The sequence below is a fragment of the Pleurodeles waltl genome, chromosome 7 (genome assembly GCF_031143425.1).
Source record: "Pleurodeles waltl isolate 20211129_DDA chromosome 7, aPleWal1.hap1.20221129, whole genome shotgun sequence".
In the NCBI taxonomy this organism is placed as follows: domain Eukaryota; kingdom Metazoa; phylum Chordata; class Amphibia; order Caudata; family Salamandridae; genus Pleurodeles; species Pleurodeles waltl.
Window position 1 is genome coordinate 1,527,036,133 of NC_090446.1, and position 24,500 is coordinate 1,527,060,632.

Genomic DNA, 24,500 nt, shown 5'->3' on the forward strand with positions numbered 1-24,500 from the left:
ATACTGATACTTACTGTGTAATACCAGTAAATACTGATACTTACTGTGCAGTACCCATAAATACTGATTCTTACTGTGTCTACAAGTAAATACTGATAATCCAGTATTTCACCCACAATTGGCATATTGGTGCCCCTTTATAAGTCCCTAGTATATGGTACTTAGGTACCCAGGGCAATGGGGCTCTAGGGGATACTACGGGCTGCTGAATATATTTTGCCACCAATAGGGAGCCCATGCAAAGGCTTCTGCAGGACTGCCATTGCAGCCTGCGTGAAAAGGTACATGCACACTTTCACTGCCATTTACACTGCACCAGGTCACTTATAAGTCACCCCTATAACAGGCCCTCCAGCCCTGAGGGCAGGGTGCAAATTACCTGTGTGTGAGGGCACCCCTGCACTAGCATAGGTGCCCCCACGACCTCCAGGACAATTTTCCTGCACTGTGTGAGTGCAGGGATGCCATTTTACGCGTGTACTGGACATAGGTCACTACCTATGTCCAGCTACATAATGGTAACTCCGAACATAGGCATGTTTGGTATCAACATGTAGGAATCATACCCCCATGCTTTTGCAAGGATTGGTTGTATGATCCCATACACTCTGGGGGCTCCTTAGAGGACCCCCAGTACTGCCATTACAGCCTTCTGAGGCTTTCTAGGCAGCCCCAGCTGCTGCCACCTCACATACAGTTTTCTGCCCTCCTGTTGCTCAAGCAGCTCGAGCCCAGGAAGGCAAAACAAAGGATTTCCTTTGGGAGAGGGGTGTTACACCCTCTCCCTTTGGAAATAGGTGTTACAGGCTGGGGAGTGGTAGCCTCCCCAAGCCACTGGCAATGATTGGAGGGGCACATTTTGTGCCCTCCTTGTATTAACTAGTCCACACCGGTTCAGGGACCCCCAGTCCCTGCTCTGGTGCGAAACTGGACAAAGAAAACTGGAGTGACCACTCCCCTATCATTCACCACCACAGGGTGGTGCTCAGAGCTCCTCCATTGGGTCCCTGGGTTTTGCCATCTTGGATTTAAGGTTGGCAGGTAACTCATGGAGCATCTGAGTGGCCAGTGCCAGCAGGTGATATCAGAGCACCCCCCTCATATGTGCTTACCTGGTTAGGTGACCAATCCCCCTTTCAGGGCTATTTAGGGTCTCTCCTTTGGGGGGTACTTCAGATTAGTTTTGCAAGACTCCAGCAGGAATCCTCTGCATCCTCCACTTCAACTTCTCACCGAAGAAACTGAATCTGGACCCTCCAGGAACGCTACAAACTGCAACAAAGAAGCAAGACGCCTTCTGCAACATTGTATCTTAAGCTCCTGCCAGCAACTGTTTCACAATCATGCATCCTCTGAGGCGAGCCTGCATTCAGCCTGCACCAGAAGAGCGAAGGAATCTCCCTTGGGGTGAAGGAGTCACTCCCCTGCTTCTGCAGGCACCTACTGCGATGATGACCGGTTGCGTGGATCCCCTCTCCCGCAGAACTGCGTGGATCCTGCATCACGGGCGGTGGACTGAAGTGGTCCTGACGGTCCTGACGTCCTACTGTCCAACTTTGGTGGAGATAAGAGTTTGCCTCTCCATGCAAGACAATACCCCCGTGCACCACACGTTTTGCAGTTGCCAAGGTTTTTTGTCATCCTTCCATGAAGTTCATCATGCACTATTCAGATCCGGCCTCCAGCACTCTATCCTGCGACGCACCTCTTCCTGAGTGGTTCTCGCAGTGTGGGAGCCTTTGTCGTAGTGCAGCATGGGCCTCCTTTTGCACCTCCTTTGTGCTGGTGCTGTGGGACTCATGTGCTCACTGCCTGGGCTTCTGTCCGCTCTCTGAGTTGCGGAGAGCCCCCTCTGAGTCCCACTCCTGGGCAGAGTCCACCTGGTCCTTCCTGGTCCCGGGCAGTGCCCTCTTCCGCTAACATAGATCTTTGCGTCTGCCAAGGCTTATTGGTAGACTCCAGCGACGCAAATCAAGCTGCAATCATCCATCTGGTGTGGAACATCATTTGCACCAACCAGGAATCCGACTCCGTCTTCTTGGGTGCAGTACTGACTGTTCTTCTTTACCGGTTGTTCTTCTTTTGCACCTTAATCCAGGTTAGCAGGGGCTCCTTTTCTCCCTGGACTCTTCTTGTACTTGGTCCCCCTTTTCCACAGGTTCTCCGGTCCAGTAATCCACTGTTGATGTCTAGCAGTCTTTTCTGGTTCTTGCATAATCTTCTTTCTCGTGTTTCTGGGTGTTCTAGGAAAGTTACTGTGTTTTACTCCTGCTTTCCTGGGCTCTGGTGTGGGTTCCATCACTTACCTGTGGATTTTTTAATACTCCCAGCACCCCTCTACACACTGCACTTGCCTAGGGGGGAAACCGACATTCGCATTCCACTTTCTTAGTATATGGTTTGTGTTCCCCCTAGGCCCATTTCTAACTATTGAGATTTTCATTAATTGCAATGTTTTCTCACTGTTCTTACACCTGTTTCTGCATACTAGTGTATATAATTGGTGTAGTACTTACCTACTAAGGGAGTATAGTTTCTATGGTATGTTTGGTATTTGTGTCACCTAAATAAAGTACCTTTATTTTATAACACAAGTGGGATAATTCAGTCTTTAAATATATATTACAAATGACTAATACATGCAGTCCAAGATATTCCTGTACCCTTGGGTGGCAGGTATTAGTGATTTTACGGAATCTTTAATTATTAAACAACAGTTGTTGTGCTCCTGTCATAATCAGATAAACAGCACCACCATGTGGCAGGCTGTTATAAGAGCCGGAGTTGACAATAAATTGCCTGTGCCGAGTACCCGAAACCACCAGCCCAAGTTAAGCACTGAAATAGAGATACCTACTGTGTAATACAGTACCGCCTCTTTCAGAGTTTACACCTGAGAGCAGCAGATAATAATGCTGCAACACTGTGTGATTTGCCTTGTTCCAAGCGGCAAAATGTGGCTTGGCTTGGTGTTTCCTTGCACAACTTTTGCCCAGATTTATGTCCTGAAATTTGTTTAGTGAAGTGTGGGATTTTTTTGCACTACTTGTAATCTCGATTCAGTAGCAAGCTACAGTTTGCGTCTCGTGGAGGATTACCTGCTTGGGGGTAATTAGGCCTCCAAGTAAAAGGCTGTGGGCTCACATCAGGGATCCCACTCGCATTACCTGAGAGGAGCCGTGGCTGAGCAGCAGTATTCAGACCTCTAGAATAAAAAAACCTGAGTTCAGATTCTTGCCTCCCTGCCTTATCAGATTGTTTTATAATGCTCAAGTCACTTAATAATGCCCCTGTGTCCCAGCTCCTTGCTTGCCACTAGTTTGGGAGTGCCTAGAAGTAATTATGTTTGCAGAGTGCGCTATAGAAGATAAAGAATGAACTAATTTTGATCAAATGTTATTCTCCGGACACTCCCAAGAGTGAAGGAGCCTAAGATGTTTCCATTACTCCCAAATCTGTGAACATGATCTCGGCACACAGAGGGCTGCTGAATCCATTCACTAAAAGTAGAATTCCTTGACAGCTATTTACATTCCTGATTTCAATCTCCCTGGCACATCCTCAGTCCTGCAAACTCTTGGCACTGAAGGATAGGGCCTAGCAACAAGTGCCCTGGGTCTTCTGTCATTGCTCATACATATGTATTATCTTTCAAAGAGAAACCTTCTCATTGTAATGACAGTGGGGCCTGGCCTGTTGTTTCATGTTTATCATGTTTTCTAATGGTGAAGGTCTGTTGTTGACTGTGCCCTGTCTCTCATGCTAACGACAGTGAGGCCTGGCCTTCTGACTGTGTCCTGTCTGTCAGTACCAGTAACAGTGGGGACTGGAATGATGACCTTCACGTTAATGACGGGGAAGTCTGGCCTTCTTAGTGTGTCCCATCTCTCATTTTTAATGATGGTGGGTTTAGCCTGCTAACTGTATCCTGTCTCTCATCTTTAATGATGGTGGGTTTAGCCTGCTGACTTGTCCTGTCTCTCATCTTTAATGTTAGTGGGTTTAGCCGGCTGACTACATCCTGTCTCATCTTTAATGATGGTGGGTTTAGCGTGTTGACTGTGTTCTGTCTCTCATCTTTAATGATGGTGGGTTTCAGCCTGCTGACTGCGTCCTGTCTCTCATCTTTAATGATGGTGGGTTCAGCCTGCTGACTGTGTCCTTTCTCTCATCTTTAATGGTGGTGGGTTCAGCCTGCTGACTGTGTCCTGTCTCACCTTTAATGATGGTGGGTTTATCCTGCTGACTGTGTCCTGTCCCTCATCTTTAATGTTGGTGGGTTTAGCCTGCTGACTGTGTCCTGTCTCATCTTTAATGATGGTGGGTTTAGCCTGCTGACTGTGTCCTGTCTCCCATCTTTAATGATGGTGGGTTTACCCTGCTGACTGTGTCCTGTCTCTCATCTTTAATGATGGTGGGTTTAGCCGGCTGACTGTGTCCTGTCTCATCTTTAATGATGGTGGGTTTAGCCTGCTGACTGTGTTCTGTCTCTCATCTTTAATGATGGTGAGGTTTAGCATGCTGACTGTGTCCTGTCTGTCAGTACCAATAACAGTGGGGACTGGAATGAAGACCTTCATGTTAATGACGGGGGAGTTTGGCCTTCTTACTGTGTCCCATCTCTCATTTTTTATGATAGTGGGTTCAGCCAGCTGACTGTGTCCTGTCTCTCATCTATAATGATGGGGGGTTCAGCCTGCTGACTGTGTCCTGTCTCTCATTTTTAATGATGGTGGGTTCAGCCTGCTGACTGTGTCCTGTCTCTCATCTATAATGATGGGTTTAGGCTGCTGACTGTGTCCTGTCTCTCATCTTTAATGATGGTGGGTTTAGACAGCTGACTGCGTCCTGTCTATCTCATCTTTAATGATGGTGGGTTTAGCCTGCTGACTGTGTCCTGTCTCTCATCTTTAATGATGGTCGGTTTAGCCTGCTTACTGTGTCCTGTCCCTCATCTTTAATGTTGGTGGGCTAAGCCTGCTGACTGTGTCCTGTCTCATCTTTAATGATGGTGGGTTTAGCCTGCTGACTGTGTCCTGTCTCCCATCTTTAATGATGGTGGGTTTAGCCTGCTGACTGTGTCCTGTCTCTCATCTTTAATGTCAGTGGGTTTAGCCTGCTGACTGTGTCCTGTCTCTCATCTTTAATGATGGTGTGTTTAGCCTGCTGACTGTGTCCTGTCTATCTCATCTTTAATGATGGTGGTTTTAGCCTGCTGACTGTGTCCTGTCTCTCATCTTTAATGATGGTGGGTTTAGCTTGCTGACTGTGTTCTGTCTCTCATCTTTAATGATGTTGGGTTGAGCCTGCTGACTGTATTCTGTCTCTCATCTTTAATGATGGTGGGTTTAGCCTGCTGACTGTGTCCTGTCTCTCATCTTTAATGTTAGTGGGTTTAGCCTGCTGACTGTGTCCTGTCTCTCATCTTTAATGATGGTGGGTTTAGCCAGCTGACTGTGTCCTGTCTCTCATCTTTAATGATGGTGGGTTTAGCCTGCTGACTGTGTCCTGTCTCTCATCTTTAATGATGGTGAGGTTTAGCCTGCTGACTGTGTCCTATCTCTCATCTTTAATGATGGTGGGTGTTAGAAATGGGGTCTTTGGTTGACAGTCAGGTTACCCCCTGTTCAAGCAAGGACCCTCACTCTAGTTAGGATAAAAGAGAATCACCCTCAGCTAACCCCTGCTTACCCCCTTGGTAGCTTGGCAGAGCAGTAGGCTTAACCTCAGAGTGCTGGGCGTAAAGTATTTGTACCAACACACACAGTAACTTAATGAAAACACTACAAAATGACACAACACCAGTTTAGAAAAATAGGAAATATTTATCTAGACAAAACAAGACCAAAACGACAAAAATCCAACATACACAAGTCAAGTTATGATTTTTTAAAGGTTTAAAATAAAAAGAGTCTTTAGGTAGTTGTAACAACACACTAGCGCTGCTAGCGTGTAAATGTACCTGGTTTGCGGCAAAAAATAACCCCGCACGGGCGGTGTGCGTCGAAAGTAACCCGGCACGGGTATATGCGTTGAAAACAGCTCGGCTCGGCGAGGCGCGTCGAAAAGGCCAGCCACGCGACGGTCCGAAGTCCCGCGGCGCTGGTTGCGATCTCTCAGCCTTCGTCAGCGATGCTGCGCGTCGTTTCTCCTGCTCCGGGCGTCGATTCTCCGGTCGCGTTTCCAGCGGCGTCGTTTCTCAGCTGCGGAGCCGGCGTCGCGTCGTTTTCTCAGCCGCGATCGGATTCGCGTCGATCTTTTCTCCGCACGGTGCTCGGTGCGTGTATTTTTGTCCTTAGGCTGCCAGCCTCTCCTTTCAGGGTCCCAGGAACTGGAAGGGCACCACAGAGCAGAGTAGGGGTCTCTCCAGAGACTCCAGGTGCTGGCAGGAAGAAGTCTTTGCTATCCCTGAGACTTCAATAACAGGAGGCAAGCTCTACATCAAGCCCTTGGAGATTTCTTCTTCAAGATGGAAGGCACACAAAGTCCAGTCTTTGCCCTCTTACTCTGGCAGAAGCAGCACTGCAGGAAAGCTCCACAAAGCACAGTCACAGGCAGGGCAGCACTTGTTCCTCAGCGATCAGCTCTTCTCCAGGCAGAGGTTCCCCTTGATTCCAGAAGTGTTTCTAAAGTTTGTAAGTTTGGATGCCCTTCTTATACCCATTTTAGTCTTTGAAGTCACCTTCCTTCAAAGGGGACTCACACCTTCTTGTGAAATCCTGCCTTGCCCAGGCAAGGCCTCAGACACACACCAGGGGGCTGGAGACAGCATTGTCAGAGGCAGGCACAGTCCTTTCAGATGAGAGTGACCACTCCACCCCTCCCTCCTAGCAGAGATGGCTAATCAGGAAATGCAGATCACACCCCAGCTCCCTTTGTGTCACTGTCTGGTGTGAGGTGAAAAACAACCCAACTGTCAACTGACCCAGACAGGGAATCCACAAACAAGGCAGAGTCACAGAATGGTTTAAGCAAGAAAATGCTCACTTTCTAAAAGTGGCATTTCCAAACGCACAATCTCAAAATCAACTTTACTAAAAGATGCATTTTTAAATTGTGAGTTCAGGGATCCCAAACTCCACCTGTCCATCTCTTCTCTAGGGGAATCTACACTTTAATCATATTTAAAGGTAGCCCCCATATTATCCTATGAGAGAGAGACAGACCTTGCAACAGTGAAAACGAAATTGGCAGTATTTCACTGTCAGGACATATAAACCACATTACTATATGTCCTACCTTATCCATACACTGCACCCTGCCCTTGGGGCTACCTAGGGCATACCTTAGGGGTGCCTTACATGTAAGGAAAGGGAAGGTTTAGGCCTGGCAAGTGGGTACACTTGCCAAGTCGAATTTACAGTGTAAGAATACACACACAGACACTGCAGTGGCAGGTCTGAGACATGATTACAGAGCTACTTATGTGGGTGGCACAACCAGTGCTGCAGGCCCACTAGTAGCATTTGATTTACAGGCCCTGGCACCTCTAGTGCCCCTTACTAGGGACTTACTAGTAAATCAAATATGCCAATCATGGATAAACCACTTACATACAATTTAAACAGGAGAGTATATGCACTTTAGCACTGATTAGCAGTGGTAAAGTGCTCAGAGTTGAAAAGCCAACAGCAACATGTCAGAAAAATATAGGAGGCAGGAGGCAAAAAAGTCTGGGGATGACCCTGCAAAAGCAAAAGTCCAACACGACCCCCTACCAGCCTAAAGCCAGGGGAGAACAATCAATACCTTGATGTACTTCCCTGATTGGGGCGATAGAACAGGGACCCAGGCCCACAACAGCAGGGGCATGTTCCAGTTCTACGCCTTCCTGACTCCAGTTGGATCCCTCTGTCCATACTCTCAGGGCCCACTAAGCTAACCCATGGGGAACCCTTCTCCACATCTACAGACACCATCTGTGCAACACCTAACTTTACTTTGCTCACAGATGTATTGCAATGGGCAGATAGTACCACCAGGGCTAACACAGTGGTGTTGCCCACTCCACCCCCGGGGTGTGACTCTCGTCCTCCCCCTCCCAGGGGCAACTCTGTCCACCAGGACAGCAAGCCACAGTGGCCCCAGACAACTGTCAGGGATGAGAGCCCGACCTCAGGCCTCTCTAACCACTGTGACTGTGGAGAGTGGGGGGTGGTAGCCCCAGGTGCCTGGCACCCTTTGACCACTCTCTCTTCCACCAGGTCAGGGATGACAACCTGACCCTGGTCCTCCCCTCTGGGGCTCTGTACCCTCCCTGCAGAAGCGGCACCCCCAGAGTCCAAAACTGTCAGGGTGCTTGTAGAAGCAGTCCTGCACAATTCTTCCATCAGTGCAGGGATGTTAACCTGCAACTGATCCTCCAACCTGGGGTCTGTACCTTCAGGTTGGACCAGGGCCAGGGGTGAGGCTTCCCTCCCCCTGCCCTCTCTTCTGGGGTCCTGAACCACCCAACTAGGAGTGGCCCCCCCAGAAGACAACATGGTAGGGAAACTGTTAGCAGTAGCCCCTTCCTCCAGGTCAGGGGGGACACCCTTAACCTGGCCTCCCAATCCAGGGTCTGTACCCACAGACTGGATCACTGCCTGGCAACCCAGGACTTCCTGGGGGGCATACCTACCCCCTACCAGGTCAGAGTTTACCCTCTGAACCTGGTCATCCAACCTAGGGTCACCACCCTGCGGTTGAACACTGCCTGGCACACCAGGACTTCCTTGGGAGCACACTTACCCCCCATCAGGTCAGAGTTTACCCCCTGAACCTGATTATTCAACCCAGAGTCACCACCCTGCGGTTGACCCATTGCCTGGCACACCAGGACTTCCTTGGGAGCACACTTACCCCCCATCAGGTCAGAGTTTACCCCCTGAACCTGATCATTCAACCCAGAGTCACCACCCTGTGGTTGAACCATTGCCTGGCACACCAGGACTTCCTTGGGAGCACACTTACCCCCCATCAGGTCAGAGTTTACCCCCTGAACCTGATCATTCAACCCAGAGTCACCACCCTGCGGTTGAACCATTGCCTGGCACACCAGGACTTCCTTGGGAGCACACTTACCCCCCATCAGGTCAGAGTTTACCCCCTGAACCTGATAATTCAACCCAGAGTCACCACCCTGCGGTTGAACCATTGCCTGGCACACCAGGACTTCCAGGGGGGCACACTTACCCCCCTCAAGGGACACACTGTCCCGAAGGGCCACACAAGAGTCTGGCTGGCGCAGGTCTCCTGACCTCTGCCCATCTGACAGAGTCTGGATTCCCCCCAGCCCAGAAATGGTCTCACCAAGGTCATTCATGGGGGGCTCTGCTCTCAGAGCTGACCCCTGACCCTCCAGGTTCTCCACTGGGGTCCGCAACCCCCTCTCAACCCTCTGTCTGGACTTCTGCACCCCCTCACTAGGAGTGGTACTACCAGACACCAGAACTGGTGGGACGCTGGCTACAGCCGCCCCCCCAAGTTCTCCTGACACTGTGGGGTCTCCCTCAACAGATGGCCCTATGGTACAGGCTCGGCTCCCCTCCTGGTGTTCCCGCAGGGAACCCTCCAGGACCTGGGACCGGATCTCGGGCACCTTGGGCCTCAACCCATCCCCATTCCCTCTCCTCTGAGACTGGACATGGGGTCCCTCACCCATCCCACTACACTGGGACCTACCTGGGACACTACAATCCTTCCCTACCTCACCTGGTTGGGAACCACCTAGACCACTCCTCTCAGGAGCACCCCCAAATGCCTCTTCAGACTCTCTGGTACTCACCCAGAAGTCTGCCTCCATTGTAAGCTCCCTGGGGTCAGAGAACTCACACTCCACCTGGTGTTGGCATAGCTCTGGAAAATAAGGACTAGACATATGCTCTCCAGCAATTACATCACTCAGCCCCTCACATGAATTAACCAAAGTACCCTTCACCCAACCAACCAGTGACTCTGCTTTGAAAAAGCACCCCACATCACCCTCCTGAGACTGGTGAGACAGTACCTGACTGTCCCTGACACTCAACCCACACTCTTCTGGGATGTTTTCACACTCCATAACCAGGACTTCTACCTGGGGGGAACCCCTCTCCCTGTCACTCTCAACTAGAGTCAGTAGAGTGTCCCTCCCACCAGTAGGAATATGACTCCCCATGCCAGTTCCCCAATCCACCTCAGGGACCCTGTGCATCACTGGAGCTACCTCATACCCCTGAACCTCCTGGCGTGTGTTAACTCCCTCCTTCAAGTAGGACACCACCTCTCTGGGCATGTGCACTTCTGCAGCATCACTGGATATACAATTGTTGCTGCCACCATTCCAGCTGGACTCAGCCCTCATGACTTCCAGCTCTTTCAATTTAAGCTCGTAAGCATAAATCATTTTTTTAATCTCTAAGTCCCTCCTCCTTTCTTCCAACTCCTTGAATCGGCGAGCCCTGTCTGCCCGTCTGTCCTGTAACTCTTCAGGAGTCAGACCCTTGGGTGACACCCTGCTATCCCTCCTGGGGACCCTCCCCCCAGGCGTAACAGGTACCTCCACTACACCACTGTGTATCCTCTGCACTTCCCCACCCACATTCTCCTCCTCTGTGTGCCCTCCAGCCTTCTTGATTGTCCCCCCGGCCCTCTGTGCCTGTTGCAGCTCCCCCTCCCTGGTGGAGCTCTCAGTGGGACAGTCAAGATCTTTAAGGAACTGTTTCAATTGAGCAACTGAGTACTCCTTCAGTTTCTCCATTTCAAACACAGCTCCAGCTGTTGCATCTCCAGATTGAGACATGATGGTCACAAGTGCAAAGTTCCAAAGGCAGAAAAAAAATAATTTCCCAATGAAGTAAAAAGAATCAGTCAAGGGATCAGCAAAATCATGGAAGTAGAATAAAAAGAGTCCTTAAGAGAAAAATCAAAAGATCACCAAACAAGTAGTATGTGGTCGCGTAGTGGTCTGAGATCAAAACAGTAGTGTACACTAAATTACTGTATGTCAAGCACAAATACAAGTCCAATCCCGACCGCTGGTCACCAATGTTAGAAATGGGGTCTTTGGTTGACAGTCAGGTTACCCCCTGTTCAAGCAAGGACCCTCACTCTAGTTAGGATAAAAGAGAATCACCCTCAGCTAACCCCTGCTTACCCCCTTGGTAGCTTGGCAGAGCAGTAGGCTTAACCTCAGAGTGCTGGGCGTAAAGTATTTGTACCAACACACACAGTAACTTAATGAAAACACTACAAAATGACACAACACCAGTTTAGAAAAATAGGAAATATTTATCTAGACAAAACAAGACCAAAACGACAAAAATCCAACATACACAAGTCAAGTTATGATTTTTTAAAGGTTTAAAATAAAAAGAGTCTTTAGGTAGTTGTAACAACACACTAGCGCTGCTAGCGTGTAAATGTACCTGGTTTGCGGCAAAAAATAACCCCGCACGGGCGGTGTGCGTCGAAAGTAACCCGGCACGGGTATATGCGTTGAAAACAGCTCGGCTCGGCGAGGCGCGTCGAAAAGGCCAGCCACGCGACGGTCCGAAGTCCCGCGGCGCTGGTTGCGATCTCTCAGCCTTCGTCAGCGATGCTGCGCGTCGTTTCTCCTGCTCCGGGCGTCGATTCTCCGGTCGCGTTTCCAGCGGCGTCGTTTCTCAGCTGCGGAGCCGGCGTCGCGTCGTTTTCTCAGCCGCGATCGGATTCGCGTCGATCTTTTCTCCGCACGGTGCTCGGTGCGTGTATTTTTGTCCTTAGGCTGCCAGCCTCTCCTTTCAGGGTCCCAGGAACTGGAAGGGCACCACAGAGCAGAGTAGGGGTCTCTCCAGAGACTCCAGGTGCTGGCAGGAAGAAGTCTTTGCTATCCCTGAGACTTCAATAACAGGAGGCAAGCTCTACATCAAGCCCTTGGAGATTTCTTCTTCAAGATGGAAGGCACACAAAGTCCAGTCTTTGCCCTCTTACTCTGGCAGAAGCAGCACTGCAGGAAAGCTCCACAAAGCACAGTCACAGGCAGGGCAGCACTTGTTCCACAGCGATCAGCTCTTCTCCAGGCAGAGGTTCCCCTTGATTCCAGAAGTGTTTCTAAAGTTTGTAAGTTTGGATGCCCTTCTTATACCCATTTTAGTCTTTGAAGTCACCTTCCTTCAAAGGGGACTCACACCTTCTTGTGAAATCCTGCCTTGCCCAGGCAAGGCCTCAGACACACACCAGGGGGCTGGAGACAGCATTGTCAGAGGCAGGCACAGTCCTTTCAGATGAGAGTGACCACTCCACCCCTCCCTCCTAGCAGAGATGGCTAATCAGGAAATGCAGATCACACCCCAGCTCCCTTTGTGTCACTGTCTGGTGTGAGGTGAAAAACAACCCAACTGTCAACTGACCCAGACAGGGAATCCACAAACAAGGCAGAGTCACAGAATGGTTTAAGCAAGAAAATGCTCACTTTCTAAAAGTGGCATTTCCAAACGCACAATCTCAAAATCAACTTTACTAAAAGATGCATTTTTAAATTGTGAGTTCAGGGATCCCAAACTCCACCTGTCCATCTCTTCTCTAGGGGAATCTACACTTTAATCATATTTAAAGGTAGCCCCCATATTATCCTATGAGAGAGAGACAGACCTTGCAACAGTGAAAACGAAATTGGCAGTATTTCACTGTCAGGACATATAAACCACATTACTATATGTCCTACCTTATCCATACACTGCACCCTGCCCTTGGGGCTACCTAGGGCATACCTTAGGGGTGCCTTACATGTAAGGAAAGGGAAGGTTTAGGCCTGGCAAGTGGGTACACTTGCCAAGTCGAATTTACAGTGTAAGAATACACACACAGACACTGCAGTGGCAGGTCTGAGACATGATTACAGAGCTACTTATGTGGGTGGCACAACCAGTGCTGCAGGCCCACTAGTAGCATTTGATTTACAGGCCCTGGCACCTCTAGTGCCCCTTACTAGGGACTTACTAGTAAATCAAATATGCCAATCATGGATAAACCACTTACATACAATTTAAACAGGAGAGTATATGCACTTTAGCACTGATTAGCAGTGGTAAAGTGCTCAGAGTTGAAAAGCCAACAGCAACATGTCAGAAAAATATAGGAGGCAGGAGGCAAAAAAGTCTGGGGATGACCCTGCAAAAGCAAAAGTCCAACAGTGGGTTTAGCCTGATGACTGTGTCCTGTCTCTCATCTTTAATGATGGTGAGGTTTAGCCTGCTGACTGTGTCCTCTCTCTCATCTTTACTGATGGTGGGTTTAGCCTGCTGAGTGTGTCCTGTCTCATCTTTAATGTTGGTGGGTTTTGCCTGCTGACTGTGTCCTGTCTCTCATCTTTAATGATGGTGGGTTTAGCCTTCTGACTGCGTCCTGCCTGTCAGTACCAATAACAGTGGGGACTTGAATGATGACCTTCACGTTAATGACGGGGGAGTCTGGCCTTCATACTGTGTCCCATCTCTCATCTTTAATGATGGTGGGTTTAGCCGGCTGACTGTGTTCTCTCTCTCATCTTTAATGATGGTGGGTTTAGCCTGCTGACTGTTTCCTGCCTCTCATCTTTAATGAGCTAACTGTGTCCTGGCTCTCATCTATAATGCTGACTGTGTCCTGTCTCTCATCTTTAATGATGGTGGATTTAGGCTGCTGACTGTGTCCTGTCTTTCATATTTGATGATGGTGAGGTTTAGCCTGCTGACTTTGTCCTCTCTCTCATCTTTAATGATGGTGGGTTTAGCCTGATGACTGTGTCCTGTCTCTCATCTTTAATGTTGGTGGGTTTAGCCTGCTGACTGTGTCCTGTCTCATCTTTAATGATGGTGGGTTTAGCCTGCAATGATTATGGGTTTAGCCTGCTGACTGTGTCCTGTCTCTCATCTTTAATGATGGTGGGTTTAGCCTGCTGACTGTCTCCTGTCTCTCATCTTTAATGATGGTGAGGTTTAGCCTGCTGACTGGGTTCTGGCTCTCATTCTTTAAGGAAGGTAGATCCTACAAGTGTTTCCTACAGGAAATAACAGCTGAAATAAAAAAATATTGAAATTGAGGTGACTCTTCCGGTTGCGGAGATATATATAGGGCTTGTAGGTTCATCCATAACCCTAGATACACAGAGCCAATAAATGAGCTGCACCTTGCAATGGGTTTTTATTCTATACCGGGTATTCAGCAATTAATTTGCTGAAATATAAAAAGTGAAAAATAGGTATCAAGAAAACCTTTGTATTTCCAAAATGGCCACAAGATAAGGTGTTGAGAAGCAGTGGTTATTTGCACATCTCTGAATTCTGGGGTGCCCATACTAGCATGTGAATTACAGGGCATTTCTCAAATAGACGTTTTTTTTACACACTGTCTTACATTTGGAAGGAAAAAATGTAGAGAAAGACAAGGGGCAATAACACTTGTTTTGCTATTCTGTGTTCCCTCACGTCTCCCAATAAAAATGGTACCTCAGTTGTGTGGATAGGCCTAGCACCCGCAACAGGAAATGCCCCAAAACAGAACGTGGATACATCACATTTTCACAAAGAAAACAGAGCTGTTTTTTGCAAAGTGCGTAGCTGTGGATTTTGGCCTCTAGCTCAGCCGGGACCTAGGGAAACCTAGCAAACCAGTGCATTTCTGAAAACTAGACACCTAGGGGAATCGAATATGGGGTGATTTGTTGGGCTCTAACCAGGTTCTGTTACCCAGAATCCTTTGCAAACCTCAACATTTGGCAAAGAAAAAACTTTTTCCTCACATTCCGGTGACAGAAAGTTCTGGAATCTGAGAGGAGCCACAAATTTCCTTCCACACAGCGTTCCCCCAAGTCTCCCGATAAAAATGGTACCTCACTTTTGGGGGTAGGCCTAGCGCCCGTGAAAGGAAATGCCCCAAAACACAACGTGGACACATCAAATGTTTCCACAGAAAACAGAGGTGTTTTTTACAAAGTGCCTACCTGTGGATTTTGGCCTCTAGCTCAGCCGGCACTTGGGGAAACCTAGCAAACCAGTGCATTTTTGAAAACTAGACCCCTAGGGGAATCCAAGATGGGGTGACTTGTGGGGCTCTGACCAGCTTCTGTTACCCAGAATCCTTTGCAAACCTCAAAATTTGGCCCAAAAAAACCTTTTTCCTCACATTCCGGTGACAGAAAGTTCTGGAATCTGAGAGGATCCACAAATTTGCTTCCACCCAGCGTTCCCCCAAGTCTGCCGATACAAATGGTACCTCACTTGTGTGGGTAGGCCTAGCGCCCACGAAGAGAAATGGCCCAAAACACAACGCAGACACATCACATTTTTTCACAGAAAACAGAGGTGTTTTTTACAAAGTCCCTACCTGTGGATTTTGGCCTCTAGCTCAGCCAGGACCTGGGGAAACCTAGCAAACCAGCTCATTTCTGAAAACTAGACACCTAGGGGAATCCAAGATGGGGTAAATTGTGGGGCTCTGACCAGGTTCTGTTACCCAGAATCCTTTGCAAACCTCAAAATGTGGCCAAAAAAACACTTTTTCCTCTCATTTCGGTGACAGAAAGTTCAGGAATCTGAGAGAAGCCACAAATTGTAAAACTAAAACCCAAAATAATCAAATGTCTTCTTGCTTGCTGTGGGATAAGATGTTTTAGAGTGTGGGGGAGAGCTGAAAGACTGTTACCCCCTTCAGTTGAGGTGGTGGGGGCATAACCAGGCCCATACTGGTTGGTAGCCACCACCCCAATATTTTTTTTTTTTTTTAAATTCCCTGGCATCTAGGAGACTTTCTGCCCCCCCGGGTGTGGATCAGGGGTAATTGCCCCATCTGCCCACTGGTGGGCAGAACAACTTTGGCCCCATTTATTTGGGATGGGGTTATGGCTATACCCCCACCCTCTTATTTTTGAAAAAAAAACTTCCCTGGCCACTAGTGGGCTTTCTACCCCCCCTTGGGGCAGATGGGCCTTCCAAAAATAGGCCCATCTGCCCCCAATGGCGGGCAGATATGGCCAGCAGTAATGTTCCCCATGGGGAGCGACCCTTACCCAAGGGGCTGGCCCCTAAAGAAAACACACGCATACACACACACCAATCCCTGGTGCCTAAGTGGTTTCTGCCCCCATGGGGGCAGATTGGCCTAACAAAAATCGGCCGATCTGCCCCTAAGGGGGGGCAGAAATGGTCTAAATACAATTTGCCCCCCAGGGGAGCGACCTTGACTAAGGGGTCGCTCCCCACCTCTAAAAAACAAACAAAAAAAAAACATTTTGGTTATCCCTGGCGCCTAGAGATTTCTGCCACACCTGGGGGCAGATCGGACAAATAACAATAGGCCAGGGGCAGAAAAGGCCTAAAATAAATTCCCCCCCCCCCCTCTCCCCCGGGGAGCGACCCTTGCCTAAGGGGTCGCACCCCACCTCTAAAAAACAAAAAACAAAAAAAAACATTTTTTTTTTATCCCTCGCACCTAGATGCTTGTGCCCCAGGGGGGGCAGGAAAGGCCTAAAATAATTCCACCCACCCCCCGGGTAGCTACCCTTGCCTAAGGGGTCTCTCCCCACCTCTAAAAAACATAACAAAACAAAAAAAAATCCCCCAAAAATGTATCCCATGCTCCTAGAGGCTTCTGCCCCCGGGGGGGCAGAAAAGGCCTAAAATAAATTTGACCCCCCCCCCCCCCCAGGGAGCGACCCTTGCCTAAGGGGTCGCACCCCACCTCTAAAAACAAAAACAAAAACAAAAACAAAAAACAATTATTTTTTTATCCCTGGCGCCTAGAGGCTTCTGCCCCCGGGGGGGCAGAAATGGCCTAAAATATATTTGCCACCCTGCCCCCCGTCCCCACACCCCCGTGGAGCGACCCTTGCCTAAGGGGTCACTCCCCTTGCATAAGGGGTCGCTCCCCTTTCGTGACATTGGCGCAAAAAAAAAGGTGCCTAGTGGTTTCAGATTGACCTAACAAAAATCGGCCGATCTGCCCCCATGGGGGGCAGAAATGGTCTAACTACAGTTTGCCTCCCAGGGGAGCGACCCTTGCCTAAAGGGTCGCTCCCCATCTCTAAAAAAACTAACAAAAAAACCACACACAAAATAAATTTGCCCTGGCGTCTAGAGTTTTCTGTCCCCCCTGGGGGCAGATCGGCCTGATAACAATAGCCCGATCTGCCCCCGGGAGGGGCAGAAATGGCCTAAAATAAATTTGCCCCCCCCACCCCCTCAGGGGCGACCCTTGCCGAAGTGGTCGCTCCCCTTGCGTGACACTGGTGCAAAAAAAAAGATTCCCGGTGCCTAGTGGTTTCTGCCCCCCTTGGGGGCAGATTGACCTAAAATCGGCCGATCTGCCCCCAAGGGGGGCAGAAATGGTCTAAATACAATTTGTTCCCCAGGGGAGCGACTCTTGCCTAATGGGTCGCACCCCACCTCTAAAAACAAAAACAAAAAACAATTATTTTTTTATCCCTGGCGCCTAGAGGCTTCTGCCCCCGGGGGGGCAGAAATGGCCTAAAATATATTTGCCACCCTGCCCCCCGTCCCCACACCCCCGTGGAGCGACCCTTGCCTAAGGGGTCACTCCCCTTGCATAAGGGGTCGCTCCCCTTTCGTGACATTGGCGCAAAAAAAAAGGTGCCTAGTGGTTTCAGATTGACCTAACAAAAATCGGCCGATCTGCCCCCATGGGGGGCAGAAATGGTCTAACTACAGTTTGCCTCCCAGGGGAGCGACCCTTGCCTAAAGGGTCGCTCCCCATCTCTAAAAAAACTAACAAAAAAACCACACACAAAATAAATTTGCCCTGGCGTCTAGAGTTTTCTGTCCCCCCTGGGGGCAGATCGGCCTGATAACAATAGCCCGATCTGCCCCCGGGAGGGGCAGAAATGGCCTAAAATAAATTTGCCCCCCCCACCCCCTCAGGGGCGACCCTTGCCGAAGGGGTCGCTCCCCTTGCGTGACACTGGTGCAAAAAAAAAGATTCCCGGTGCCTAGTGGTTTCTGCCCCCCTTGGGGGCAGATTGACCTAAAATCGGCCGATCTGCCCCCAAGGGGGGCAGAAATGGTCTAAATACAATTTGTTCCCCAGGGGAGCGACTCTTGCCTAATGGGTCGCTCCCCATCTCTAAAAAAGGAAAAATAAATTTAGCCCTGGCGCCTAGAGGTTTCAGCCCCCCGGGGGCAGATCGGCCTTATAAAAATAGGCCGATCTGCCCCCAGGGGGGCAGAAATGGCCTAAAATAAATTTGCCCTGTGCCCCCCGCCCCCCCTGGGGAGCGACCATTGCCTACGGTGTCGCTCCCCTTGCGTGACATTGGCGCAAAAAAATGATCCCCGGTGCCTAGTGGTTTCTGTCCCCCTTAGGGGCAGATTGACCTAAAATTGGCCGATCTGCGACCAAAGGGGACAGAAATGGCCTAAATACAATTTGCCCCTCCAGTGGAGCGACCCTTGCCTAAGGGGTCGCTCCCCATCTGTAAAACAACAACAAAATCCTCGGTGCCTAGTGGTTTCTGCATCAGCCTAATTAAAATAGGCTGATCTGCCCCCCAGGGGGGCAGAAATGGCCTAAAATAAATTTGCTCCCAAGGGGAGCAACCTTTGCCTAAGGGGTCGCTCCCCTTGCGTGAAATTCACGTAAAAAAAAACTCCCTGGTGTCTAGTGGTTTCTGTCCCCATTGGGGGCAGATTGGCCTCATAAAAATAGGCCAATCTGCCCCTAAGGGGGGTAGAAATGGCCTAAATATAATTTGCCCCCTAGGGGAGCGACCCTTGCCTAAGGGGTCGCTCCCCACCTCTAAAAGAACAAAAAATCACAAAAAAAAAAAAAAAGAGCCCTGGCGCCTAAAGGTTTTCTAGAGGGGCAGAAAAGGCTTTAAAAAAAATGGCCCCCTGGGGAGCGACCCTTGCCCAATGGGTCGCTCCCCTTATGCCAATTTCTGATTAAAAAAATATCCCTGGTGTCTAGCTGCTCTGCAATCCGGCTGCTAAAATGCTCAGAGAGACTGCAAAGGGAAGGAAATTCCTTTCCTTCCCTTTGAAGCCTCTCAGGCCTCCTCCACGTAATCGGAAGAGAAATGCTGAGCATTTGCGATAGAAGGAGGCCTCTGTGAGGTCGCGCGCTGATATCACGGGGGGTGGGGGGTCGGGTGGGCTGTCAGGGGTGGAAGGGGAAGTCCTTCCCCTTCCATCCCTGCCTTTGGGGGGTGGGAGGAAAGAATACAGAGGGAGCGCTAGCGCTCCCTCTGGGCTCTGTGCCCAGGACGTAATGGTTACGTAATGGTTACGTCCTGGGCACATGAGCACGCTGCCGCAGGACATAACCATTACGTCCGCGGCACAGAACCGGTTAATGATGGTGGGTTTAGCCTGCTGACTGTGTCCTGTCTCTCATCTTTAATGATGCTGGGTTTAGCTTGCTGACTACGTCCTGTCTGTCTCATCTTTAATGATGGTGGGTTTAGCCTGCTCACTGTGTCCTGTCTCATGTTTAATGATGGTGGGTTTAGCCGACTGACTGTGTCCTGTCTCATGTTTAATGATGGTGGGTTTGGCCTGCTGACTGTGTCCTGTCTCTCATCTTTAATGATGGTGGGTTTTAGCCTGCTGACTGTGTCCTGTCTCATCTTTAATGATGGTGGGTTTTAGCCCGCTGACTGTGTCCTGTCGCTCATCTTTAATGATGGTGGGTTTGGCCTGCTGACTGTGTCCTGTCTCTCATCTTTAATGATGGTGGGTTTTAGCCTGCTGACTGTGTCCTGTCTCTCATCTCTAATGATGGTGGGTTTAGCCTGCTGACTGTGTCCTGTCTCATCTTTAATGATGGTGGATTTAGCCTGCTGACTGTGTCCTGTCTCATCTTTAATGATGGTGGGTTTGGCCTGCTGACTGTGTCCTGTCTCTCATCTTTAATGATGGTGGGTTTAGCCTGCTGACTGTGTCCTGTCTCTCATCTTTAATGATGGTGGGTTTGGCCTGCTGACTGTGTCCTGTCTCATCTTTAATGATGCTGGGTTTGCTTGCTCACTGTGCTGTGCTTTTGTTTTTAATGACAGAGAGGTTTCAGGCTGGTGACCGTCTTCATTTTTAGGTCTGGTTTGACAGCACATCTGTCTGCAATGCCTATTGTAATTAATGCTTTAAATTATACAAAGAGTGGCCTTTTGCTCCGCTGAGAGGAGTATCTCATGCTATTGGTTGTTTGGAAGTGGTTCTGCTGAAACGCATGAGGGACTACTGTACATCTGAAAAGTGCACTGATTCATCTTATATTAAATTTTTTATCACGTAGATTCATTACACACAGAAAACAATTGTTTTTATTTATTATTCTACTTTGTAGATATTTTAGTCTGGATTCAAAATGCAAGGCAGACATACTGGCTTTGCCAATGCTTATTAATAACAGTGGGGTTTAGCATCGTGACTGTATTCCTTTCTAATGACAATGGGACTGGCCTGTGTATAGGTGTGAGAAATGGGTTGCGTCCCATTTAATTGCCTGGATTTTTTCTTTTTTTGGAGTACTTGGTTTAAGGACGTCTGCTGTGAGTAGGTCTTGCTACCTGAGTCTCACTCACTTCAAACTGTTAAAACTGATTGCGAGTGCCAGCTGTCAGTGTTTGCCTTTTAAAACGAGGTCTGCAGCTGTGCAGATGTGATAAGAGGTTCTGGGGTAGCGGCATATCTACACATATGCACACACATGTCCACATTTGTGTGGGATGAGCTTGTGACTGAGCCCGGCATATGCATACAAGTAGCCTGTTGCAGAAGCGGCCATTTATGGATTAGCGGTGACCTCTGTAAACCTCATGATATGAGTGGGCTCTAAAAGAGGGAGTATGTACATCTGTAGTGCTTCACTTTATTGCTCTCTATGGCCGAAATCTGCACCAAAGTACAGTTTTGCTATAGTAAGGCTTATAAACCAGCATGTGTAGGAGGCTGGCCTGGCTTGTAGTGGGTACCAGGGGTACTTACACCTTGTGCCAGGTCCAGTTATCCCTTATTAGTGTAGAAGAGGTGTTTCTAGCAGCTTAGGCTGATAGAAGGTAGCTATAGCAGAGCAGCTTAGGCTGAACTAGGAGACATGCAAAGTTCCTACTATACCACTGGTGTCATATGCACAATATCATAAGAAAACACAATACACAGATATACTAAAAATAAAGGTACTTTATTTTTATGACAATATGCCAAAAGTATCTCAGTGAGTACCCTCAGTATGAGGATGCCAAATATACACAAGATATATGTACACAATACCAAAAATATGCAGTAATAGCAAAAGGAAGTAATGCAAGCAGTGTAAAGTTACAATAGATTGCAATAAGGGCACATAGGTATAGGGGCAACACAAACCATATACTCCAAAAGTGGAAAGCGAACCACAAATGGACCCCAAACCTATGTGAGCTTGTAGAGGGTCACTGGGACTGTAAGAAAACAGTGAGGGTTAGAAAAATAGCCCACCCCAAGACCCTGAAAGGTAGGTGTAAAGTGCACCTACAAACCCCAGAGAGCACAGAAGTCGTGATAGGGAGATTCTGCAAGGAAAACAAACACCAGCAATGCAACAACAGTGGATTTCCAGACCTGAGTACCTGTAAGACAAGGGGACCAAGTGCAAGAGTCGCGACAGTGTCGAGAGTGGGCAGGATCCCAGGAAATGCCAGCTGAGGGTGCAAGGAAGCTGCCACCGGGTGGAAGAAGCTTGGTGTTCTGCAAGAACGAAGAGGACTAGGAACTGCCCCTTTGGAGGATGGATGTCCCACGTCGTGAAGAAGCTTGCAGAGGTGTTTCCACGCAGAAAGACCGCAAACAAGCCTTGCTAGCTGCAAGGGTCGCGGTTAGGGTTTTTGGATGCTGCTGTGGCCCAGGAGGGACCAGGATGTCGCCACTTGGATGAGGAGACAGAGGGGGGCACCCGGCAAGTCAGGGAGCCCTCACAGAAGCAGGCAGCACCCGCAGAAGTACCAGATCAGGCACTTAGAAGAGGAGTGAACTGGAGTCCACCCGAAGTCAGAAAAGGGAGTCCCACGATGCCGGAGGACAACTCAGAAGGTTGTGCACTGCAGGTTAGAGTGTCGGGGACCCAGGCTTGGCTGTGCACAAAGGAAATCCTGGAAGAGTGCACAGGAGCCGGAGCAGCTGCAAATCACGCGGTACCCAGCAATGCAGTCTAGCGTGGGAAGGCAAGGACTTACCTCCACCAAACTTGGACTGAAGAGTCACTGGACAGTGGGAGTCACTTGGACAGAGTTGCTGAGTTCCAGGGACCACGCTCATCGTGCTGAGAGGGGACCCAGAGGACCGATGAGTCTTTTGTTGCCTGCGGTTGCAGGGGGAAGATTCTGTCGACCCACAGGAGATTTCTTCAGAGCTCCTGGTGCAGAAAGGAGGCAGGCTACCCCCAGAGCATGCACCACCAGGAAACAGGCGAGAAAGCCGGCAGGATGAAGCGATACAAGGTTGCAGTAGTCGTCTTTGCTACTTTGTTGCAGTTTTGCAGGCGTCCTGAGCAGTCAGCAGTCGATCCTTTGGCAGAAGGTGAAGAGGGAGATGCAGAGGAACTCTGGTGAGCTCTTGCAATCGGTATCTGAAGAATTCCCCAAAGCAGAGACCCTAAATAGCCAGAAAAGGAGTTTTGGCTACCTAGGAAGGAGGATTGGCTACTAAGAGAGGTAAGAGCCTATCAGAAGGAGTCTCTGACATCACCTGCTGGCACTGGCCACTCAGAGCAGTCCAGTGTGCCAGCAACACCTCTGTTTCCAAGATGGCAGAGGTCTGGGTCACACTGGAGGAGCTCTGGGCACCTCCCCTGGGAGGTGCAGGTCAGGGGAGTGATCACTCCCCTTTCCTTTGTCCAGTTTCGCGCCAGAGCAGGGCTGGGGTATCCCTGAACCGGTGTAGACTGGCTTTTGCAGAGATGGGCACCATCTGTGCCATCAAAGCATTTCCAGAGGCTGGGGGAGGCTACTCCTCCCCAGCCTTCACACCTATTTCCAAAGGGAGAGGGTGTCACACACTCTCTCAGAGGAAATCCTTTGTTCTGCCTTTCTGGGCCAGGGCTGCCTGGACCCCAGGAGGGCAGAAACCTGTCTGAGGGGTTGGCAGCAGCAGTAGCTGCAGTGTAGACCCCGGAAAGGCAGTTTGGCAGTACCCGGGTTCTGTGCTAGAGACCCGGGGGATCATGGAATTGTCTCCCCAATGCCAGAATGGCATTGGGGTGACAATTCCATGATCTTAGACATGTTACATGGCCATGTTCAGAGTTACCATTGTGACGCTATACATAGGTAGTGACCTATGTATAGTGCACGCGTGAAATGGTGTCCCTGCACTCACAAAGTCCGGGGAATTTGCCCTGAACGATGTGGGGGCATCTTGGCTAGTGCCAGGGTGCCCACACACTAAGTAACTTTGCACCCAACCTTCACCAGGTGAAGGTTAGACATATAGGTGACTTATAAGTTACTTAAGTGCAGTGGTAAATGGCTGTGAAATAACGTGGACGTTATTTCACGCAGGCTGCACTGGCAGGCCTGTGTAAGAATTGTCAGAGCTCCCTATGGGTGGCAAAAGAAATGCTGCAGCCCATAGGGATCTCCTAGAACCCCAATACCCTGGGTACCTCAATACCATATACTAGGGAATTATAAGGGTGTTCCAGTATGCCAATATGAATTGGTGAAATTGGTCACTAGCCTGTTAGTGACAATTTGGAGAGCAGAGAGAGCATAACCACTGAGGTTCTGGTTAGCAGAGCCTCAGTGAGACAGTTAGGCATCACACAGGGAACACATACATATAGGCCACAAACTTATGAGCACTGGGGTCCTGGCTAGCAGGGTCGCAGTGACACATAACAAACATACTGACTACATAGGGTTTTTACTATGAGCACTGGGCCCTGGCTAGCAGGATCCCAGTGAGACAGTGAAAACACCCTGACATACACTCACAAACAGGCCAACAGTGGGGGTAACAAGGCTAGAAAGAGGCTACTTTCTCACAGCATGGCATTGCAATTCATTGGTAAATTAGGACACCAAATGAAGATCTGACTTTATTTTTCACATATCTGCACCCCCTTACTCTTCAAGATTTATCATTTATCTCTGACTCAGCTCTAATTAGATTCAGGCCTTTGAATCACCATGATGGTCAGTTTAGTTACTCTGCTGGCCAGCTGGTGGATCAAACGTGCCCCACAGAATCCAACCATGTGCCTGTGATTAGACCTGCGTCTGAAAGCGGGAAAGGTGGGCACGGAATCTCCATGCACTACTTTCTCTTCACTGTGCCCTGACCTGGGAAGGCTCAATCTCACAGAAACAAAGGAAAGCAGCCAGGCGTCTGCAGCCAATCACAGGAGTGGCTGCCCGTTGAAGGTTTGGGAGGAAGTTACCAGGCAGCTCTGGCAATAAAGGGGGGGTGTCACACTCTCATAGAAGATCTTTCAACCGAGCCCTTGGCAGTGCCATCTTTGAATTTCCCAAAATGCTATGCAGGAGGTTTAGGGCAGGAGATGATGGTTCACTGTAGGTTTTGGGCAAAGGTGCCTAC